This window comes from Saccostrea cucullata, unplaced genomic scaffold (assembly GCF_032062105.1).
Source record: "Saccostrea cucullata isolate Sc308-1 unplaced genomic scaffold, CSIRO_AGI_Scuc_v1 ctg3470, whole genome shotgun sequence".
In the NCBI taxonomy this organism is placed as follows: Eukaryota; Metazoa; Mollusca; class Bivalvia; order Ostreida; family Ostreidae; genus Saccostrea; species Saccostrea cuccullata.
The window spans coordinates 36271-45817 of NW_026934268.1; positions in this window are offsets into that span (position 1 = coordinate 36271).

A 9547-nucleotide genomic window follows, 5' to 3' on the forward strand; every position below is an offset into this window, starting at 1 on the left:
TCATTTCGTATTTCGCTCTGCATAACGTTCTTCGAAAATGTTTCTTAATTTGTGCAAGTCTTTATCGTAAACAGGTTTTGGTTGTTTGGTGTACCACAAAATAACTCCGATTTCAAATGTATGACATTTGAAAGAAATTCAAATAAGATCACATGACTGAATCAGCAAGATGGTAGATCACCGTTGACGTCCGAGGTTATGTGCGAGGTACGAGTCATCCGAGGAAATCCGAGTGTTAAGACTTCAGTTTTCTCTTCAAAATGTCGTAAAGGCAATTTCTTATCACTACTTTGCCGATATTTAGAATACTATAGAAAGCATACAGTACACTATAGAAAACAGGTATTAATACTTTAGAAAAAATTTCTACACATGCTCGTGTCCCCTCAGTTAAAATGCCTGATACTCCCCCCCTCCTTTTTTGTGCTTGTCGAGGAATTTTTGGTTGTTGATAGTACCCCTAACTGAAAATATATACGAGTAGCTGTGCCCTTAACTGAAATTGCTTCCAATGGGCCTGAAACTCTTGCCTTGACACCCCAACTTCCATACAAAACACAAATCGCAGTTGTACGCCGAATCGCTATTGATTGTCAATAAAAGAGCCTGAGTTAATCATAGATGAAAGTTTATAGGACATACATATTTTATTAGGTGATATTTTATTTGGTGATGTTACCTAAATCATTAACGTCTCTCCTGTTGATAATTATCTAATTTAACCCCCGCCCCAAAAGGAAAAAAAAATCATCAGTAAGAGAAACTCATGTACAAATGATAAGCATATTGACTTACCATATACTGTCCATTTCTTTTTCGTTTTAAAAATCTTATACCTGTACTTGACTCAGACAATATTGTTGCACATAAAAATATTACCAATCTAAGCGTACATCATCGCGAAGAAAATGGAGTTGGAGATGATTATTAAACAAATAAAAATAAAGTAGATTAGTGTGTACTATGTAGACTAAGTTAAACAAGCAAAACAAAATTCATTAAAGTGAACAAAAAATTAAAATGCAGGGCAGGCGCCAGACACACCAGCGGTGGATCTGTTTTTATATTGTATTAACAATTAGGCAATAGTATTTTAAAAGGTACGCAACAGATATCAGCGTTGAAAACTACATATAATTTTATAGACAACCTTGATCAGAACATCAATTATTTTCAATCACAAAACAAAATATTTAAAAACATCAAACAACCTTTAATATATATTTCACTTTTTACTGCATACAGTACTGCTGAAGTTATTTTTTGCTTGCTAATCTGAACGCGGTAATCTTTTTACGTCAAATCTTATTGTGACGTCAGCAAACCCGCGATCTACCTTAAGGATATACGATCCTCAGCCAGGAAGGTTAACTCTTTAATTTATACTTTAATTCAAAAAGTCTTAAAATAAAGCTTGAAATTGAATTTTTTTCATGCAAAAATTTTCACTTTATACCTCTACGTATGATTCAATGTTCTTTAAAGTTTTAAAAGTTGACATTTGTACTTCATAAAATTAAGTAAAACTTGCATATTTTTCTTAAAAAATTTTTTTTTTTTAATTTAGCCTTAGTTACCAATGTTTATAAGCATGATTTGAAATTAGAAGTAATGAACGGTGTTTTCTTTGAAAGGAAACACTTCATACACTATGCATCATGAAACAATGGAAGTAAGTAGGAGAAAGTAAAGTAACAAATAAGTGTAAAATTCATGCAATTTTCGTTAAAAGCCTGGATACCTATAATTTTTATTCTAAAATGTATTTCTTGATCAATTATCAATTAAAAAATATGCAGTAGGTAGTTCAAATCGCATTTCCTGAAAAATTATTTGAGATATACTAATTTTCCCTTTATAATATGATTAAATTTAAAGATGAAGTTTAAAGAAACGCCGTGGGTAAATACATTTTAATTTGAGAATTTAGAGACATCTTTGTGAGCATTTTCAATTACTCAATGCCTGATTTTCAGAACCTGAGGATCGGATAACCTTAAAACATTTTACATAAAATCAACCAGATACCCGAGGCACAAATTGTTCCATCGAAAAAATATACAATTTTTTCTATTTTTTTTTTTAAATGAATCGTTATTTTCCTTACAAATGCATTTTTTTTGTAGACATGAACAGTAGAGATGTTTTACTGTGTGATATATTAATATTTAAAAAGAAATGATCCTTTTACTTGACTATAAGCTACATTAAAAGTTTAAGAATTAGAATTATCTCACCGAAAAGCAAATTCATTCTTGTAAAAGGCCTCATCCACTTGAATATTATATCTGTTTTAAATAACGTGATCATGTGATATATATATATATCCTGATCTTTCTTCCTAGTTGTGATATTCATTGACTCATCATTTACATTTTTTCACTCAATAATAGAAGAACCTAAATGTTTGATATTTACATATAGGAAACAATATCTGATTGAAAATATCTTATGTCTGATCCAATTTCGAATGAATATGGAGATAACGAACAGTATTCCAGCTCAAACGTCCGTTAAACAATACAAAATGGAAGAAAAACAAACAGGGACTAGGATGAAAAAGGATTCATGTATACACCTTATCTTTCTGTTAAATCATGTACTAGCATGCAGTTAAATATCAAAAGAATATGGTTTCGCGCAGGAGTTATAAAATTATTGCAAAAGAAGTGTATCAGCAAAATGACACAGTTATGGGTTATATTTGCTTTGAAAAAAAATACAAAAATGACCTAGGACGTACGAGATGCTGACTGTACAATGTAGTAGAAGTCCCTGAAATCCTTTGACACCAATTGCCACTCTGCTGATAGTAACGAAAGCGTACACATATACATTGTAAATACCATTTTATATTTTTATAAAGCTGACTTTTCCACCTTCATAGTTATGGAGATTACCCTCCATACAGAGTTTGCTTTTTCCAACTTAAAATTGGATTTTTTTAAGACCTTACAATTTTAAAGATGGCTTTTACAACTTTAAAATGTTTTTAATTTTTTCCCAATATTAAAGTTAACTTTTCCAACTTTGAAATTAAATGTTGGGCTTTTCCTATTTCAAAGTTGGCAATTCTACTCTAAAGTAGATTATTCAAACTATAAATCTCGGTTTTTCCAACTTTAAAGTTGTAAAGTTGGAAAAACCGAGATTATAGTTTGCCTACTGTAAAATTGGTATTTCGAAAGTTCAAAATTCGAATAAATTTGGCATTTCCCACTTTTATTTGAGCTCTTCTAGCTCGTTTCCTTAGCTTTTTTCTCACAATTTCATTCCAAATATCCATTTTTTGGTTTTGGTATGTATTATTTATCCTTAATGGTTAGAAATAAAGGTTGGCATAAATTTATTATATATTTAGTTTTTCCTAACTAAATCACTTAATAAGTTTAGGACGAACATAGAATTCACCCCGTCGATCTGTCTGTTTGTTCTTCTTTCTGTAAGGATGTGTCAAGCTTTGGTCCATGGTCATAAGTTAAAGGTCACTGTCCGTCTGTTCCGCTTTGGGGTACCCATCTCTTATCCGCAACTCCTCTCATACCACTGAAGGAAATTTAATGAAACTTTCACAGAATCTTTATTACATTTTGCCATTGCCTATTTTACTTTTTGATCTGAAATATATATTTTGGATTTTCCAGGGCAAAACATGGACACTGCCATTTTATTCATATGGGAGGCAGGGGTATCATTTAGTGAGCTCATTGCTCACAGTGCCTCTAGTTTTATTGAAAATTTACACGAAGTAAAGGTATTTAAAAAAAAAACTGAGACATTGTTTGATTGATTGCCTTGTCACTTACATGTAGCTTACATAGTACGACCAATTACATTTTTGTTATCACACTTTTTCGCCTTATTTTTGACATTTTAACTACAAGTACAATGCATGCTTTTAGAATATTCACTTTCATATTTTTATGATTGGCACAAAATAAACTTTAATTTAAAAGTTTTGAGCAACATTACAGGCAAAGTTTTGATACAACTGTACACCCACTCCCAATTCATTGCAACACTTGTCAGCTTTCATTGTTCATTGTTATCTCAAAGGATTAGCAGCTTCAACAACTCGCACTTTCGTCTTCTCACTCAGTTTAATTTTCAGTTAGGGAATTATCCAGATATTACTCAAACCTTTCTTGTACAGAAAATGGTACAAGGTTGTCATAAATCCAAACCTGCATTGGACCCCGTTTGCCAATTACCCCGGAAATCTTAAGTTCTCTTCTATATTCGTTAGAACACACACCTTCTTCCCTATCACCAAATCTCTTCTAAAAGCTATGTTTACCCTGCTTTTTGTTCTCATCGGGAAGATAACTAAAACTTCAAATTCCACACAACATTACCTTCTGTACGGTAATGTTACCTTAGGTTTAGAATGGTTATATTGAGGTTAATGTCCCCCATTACAATCATGCAAAATCTAGCACCGCTACATTTTGCCTGCATCAAAGCAAATATAAGCCAGGTTTCTGTCCATACCTTTCCTTACTTAATTACTAGTATCTTAATGTTAAGAAACGAACTTCATCATCTTGACCTTCTGTTTACTTTCATGGATAGCATCCCTATCTCCAAACAATACTTTACACAACAGCTGGTCTGGCCCTTTCTTTTTGTAATTTCGATATGAACCATTACCAGTCTCATAGTTTCTGAATCGGAGCAGCAACCACTGCAGCCGCACAAGGATTCACTGAGCTGCAAATTCAGACAATGGTTAGATTAAACTGCAATGCTTGCAGGAAATATATTCGTATCCCTACACTACGATTTTAAAACTCTCCATAATTTGCTTTTCAGTCAGGCGCTGATAGCAACCTTAATCGTGTAACGTTGACATTTCTCTAAGTAATCAATCAGACAGGGGCTGATGGTTACTGTTACCAAGTTATCTTGTCATTGCGAAGGGAAAAACCAATCAGACAGGGGCTGATTGAAGCCCATAATTCTTGTCATTTATGATTAACGGTTACTAGTATTAATTTCGTTTTTTTTCTGCGGGGGGGGGGGGGGGTTAACAAGCTAGCCTATATTTGTCGTGTATTCATCAAATATCGCCGACCTTGTTAAGGTGGGGTTAACGCCCCTTTTTTCAGCTTCTTACCATTCTTGAGACCCAGTTGGTTTTATATTTTATGTCAATCATGCTATAGTTGTATCTAGTCATTTGATGTAACTTGTTGTTGCATTCAGGTACAAACTTGATTTTATTTGTCTCTTAACTTTTGATGTTGATGTATATAATCTTGGTTACTTTTGTATATGTTTTTATATTGTGCTTTTGATCCACTGTCATTTATTGCATATTTCAATAAACGACCATTTTATTCATTAAAGAGGAGATATGTACTTATTTGATGTGGTTGGTAAGGCAAGCAGACATAAATCATCTTATAAGTAGCAAATATTATGGAACTTTCAGCATCAGAATTATGCATTTGAACGAGTTTTTACATAATTATCATACCACTGTTTACAAAAAATGTAAGATTTTTAAATGTCAACAAATACTTTTATTTATTTATGTCTCCCATCTTAAATAACATGGCAACCTATTATTATTTTGCAATAATTGGTAAATTTAAAGTATATAAAATGAAACTAAATGCTCTTTTTTGTACTTTGAACCATTAAAATTACAAGGGTGGAAAAACCTTAAGCTGTGAACAGAAAGCTACGGAGAATGTCACGTAATCACCTTCATCACGTGATTCGCGCCTAGGCAGAACTGCGGTATATGTGCATTATGAATCTTAAATACTTAAAAAAAATAATGAACACCAAAATCCAATTTTATTTCTTTTATGAAAGTAATGTAATTTTGCGAACTTTTTTATCACCCCTCGTAAATAAGGAATATTGATTAGTGCTTGATGTTCAAACAGTGTTGGCAGAACTGTTTCTGAAAACTACTGAGATAACGTTTCAATGAGAAACACAGAAAAATTAATATCAATTTAATTTTGTGTAGAGTAACTTTTGACAGACTTATTGTGTGATAACCATTCATAAGATAAAAATATTCCGAGTTCCATTCTTTTGAGAAATAAAAAAGAAATTCAACCCCCCCTTTTTATAGAAAATTTTGATTAGTCCTTCTGATTTTTTTAAATACACATCTGATTAACATCACTTCTAGAATATGCCATAGTGCATTAGGACTGAAGTTTTCACTTAAGATCGATTACTATTTTTGTACGGAGTATTGTAATAAGTTTGGTAAAATATTTTTCTGGACTCATCCAAGTATTTTCATTTGTAAGCAATGGTATTAGTTACATGTACATGGTCTTGGTTAAAAATAAATTTGCTATATAGCTTTCATGGAATATGAATTTTCAGGAATTATAAAATGACATTTTTGTATTCAGAATTTTCATTTTAAAAAGAACTACGGTTAAAAACAAAATACATGTCATTGATTAAATCACAGTGCCATGATTCCTTGTTTTTTCAAAAATAATTATGCGGAAGATATCTGAAACATTTGTGCCAGTATGTGGCTTTATTAAAATTCTGCATTTAGGACACAGTGAGTGCTCAGACATGATACAAACTGAATAAAACATGATTTTTTTTTATTAAAAGGGAAACGAAAATATAAGTTTATGGAACAAATATATAAACATAAAAGATTCCATGTTATTTTAATTTTTAATTTTGCTTTCGTGCAACAATTTTCATTTCATGCATCTCATTATAATTTAAGGTTCTTTTATGTCTTATATAGTTACTGAGCACACTAAACGATACTCCTCTCCCATATGATTAAAATGGCAAAGTCCATGTTTTGTTTTGAGAGACCAAAATTAAGTGTCAGATCTTAAAGCGAAAAAGGAGGTCGCAGTAGCATTATGTAATAAAAAATCTGAGAAAGTATCATTTTACTTGGTGGTAAAGGAGGAGTTGGAAATAAGAGATGAATACCCTTCAATATCATAGAAAGAATGTCAGTGTCCATGTTTTGCCATGGGAAACCGAAATATGTGTCCAATATAAAAGTAAAATAAGAGGAGCAATATGGCACTATATGTATCTAAGATTCTGTGAACATGGATTTTTCTATAGGAGTCTACCCCATGCCTACATGTATCTATTTATGACTGAAGGTATGTAAATCACCAGAGTTGTTGTACTGCACCGCTTGAATAAAAGTCATATCATTCCACATTCTTGACTTTTTTTCCTTGACCTTAGTTCAAAACATATATTATTCCAACCAGTCTTCATTCTATGCAGTGATAAGATTTTTACAGAATTCTAAGGTATAACTTGTTTATAGTCTTTAAAACACTCTTGAACTTTGTACATTTGAATATAACATTTCAATTCTTTCCAAAGAATATGCCATGCCACCTAACATAGCAGATATGGTCTTTAGGTTATCACAAAATGTTAAAGTTACAACAACTAACTTTTATCCTGTAGGAAAATGATCCAAAAATCTATAGAAAATCTCCTATCCATTCTTCACTTAAGATGTGAAGTTTGAAGGTTACAAATTATTGACAAAGTTAGTTATCTCAATAATCTCATGCTTTGACCTTGAACATTGTCCTATACAACTAAGTGTATTGCTCCAAACACTATATGTGTAGTAAGTATAAAGTTTATGGAATGATAAAAATATTCAAGATATTATTAAATCACAGATTATGGGACACTTGCATCTTTATGGTGGGTCTTATTGAGACGTATTAAATTCAAAATAGGATAAACACATTCTAAATAAAATGTATTTACAGTTCCAGAAAAAGTAATAAAATACACCAAAGCTAGCTTCTGAATATCTGTGTATTTTCTAGGGGTGTTGTAGATATAAGATGAAAAATTAAGGATTCAATGTATAAAAGTAATACATAACAACTGTATTCAATTTGTACTACATAAATTAAAAGTTATATTTAGATACTTTGAAATCTGTGAGAATTATTTTTTTGAAGATCTCATACTATCAGAAAAACACATTTTCAATACTTTGATTTGATTAAACTTCAGTCTGTTAAATGACTGCAATTTATCTATTGTTGTGTATGACAGAATATGAAAGATATGAAGGGGGGAGCTTTTGACCTTTTTTTCCCTTCATCATAGTTCAAAATATATATATTATACCGGTCTTTATCTATGTAGTGAATATAGGATTTTTACAGAAACCCTAGGTATTACATAGTAATAGTCATATAAACACCCTTGAACAGTGTACATTTGATTAACATTTCAATCCTTTCCTAAGAATTTGCACCTAATTTTCATAAAGTTTATAAGTTATCACACAATCTTGAAGTAATTGCATTACAAGACTCATATCAGTAATCTCAGTAACTAACTTTTACCCAGGAGTAAACGATCTAAAAAATCTATAGAAATATCTTATTGATTCTTCATCTGTGTACTTATGATGTGAAGTTTGTAAGCTACAAATTATAATATTGTCAAAGAAGTCATCTCAATAATCTTATGCTTTGACCTTGAGAAAGTGTCCTAAACAACAAAGTGTATTCCTACAACCATTCTATATGTAATTAGCATGATGAATATGGTATGATAAAGATATTCAAGATATTATTAAACCACAGATTATAAGACACTTGCATCTTTATTGGGGGTCTTATTGAGACCAATTTTAAATTCAAAATTAAACATGATACATACACAAACAAAATGTATTTACAATTCCAGGAAAGTTAAATAATAACATTAAATCCAGCATCTGGATATCTGTGTAATTTATAGGGGGTTGTAAAAAATTAGATGAAAAATAAAAGGTTTAGATGTGTAATTCCCATACATTACAACAGTCTTCAATATGAATTGGTAAAAATAAAAGTCACATTTAGATACTAGAATTAGTTTTTAAAGAGTTCATGCTATCAGAAAATCATATTTTCAATACTTGATTTGACTAGATCTCAGTTTGATAAATGATTACACTTTATCCATAGTCAGTGTCTGACAGTGAAAGATACAATCCTGGGTCCTTTCTCTCTTATCCTGTGAACCACAATTCATGATCATCATGATTGACTTAGTTTGGAAATCATATAATAATATTTAATCAATATTAAATACAGTGTATTATGAGAACAATGAATTGAAACCATTCGTCTTTCTACACTTAAATCAAATGGAAGTCCTAGATAATTTTTTATTAAGATATATAGTGTTCATTTTAAAGGATTATTATTTTTTGTATATAAACTAAAACTTTTTATGGTTGAATGCACATAGTATTTTTAAAAGAGACAACGACAGGCTGATATGTTTTTGCTCGTTAAACGGTATAAATGTCAAAGTAAAAAAAAATGATTGTTCTTTTTTAAACAAAACGATTACGTGTTTATATATATTTAGGCATTCAAGCTTAAACTTTAAATATATTACAGAACTAAAATGTTACTGATTTAATTACGCTAGATAGAGTTTTACAATCCATAACTTTAAATTAGGTACATAGATACTCGTTCTTATATAAGTATTTGTTTGTACATGTATATATGTCAATTATCCTATCTTTATGAGCATGTTAAATTGG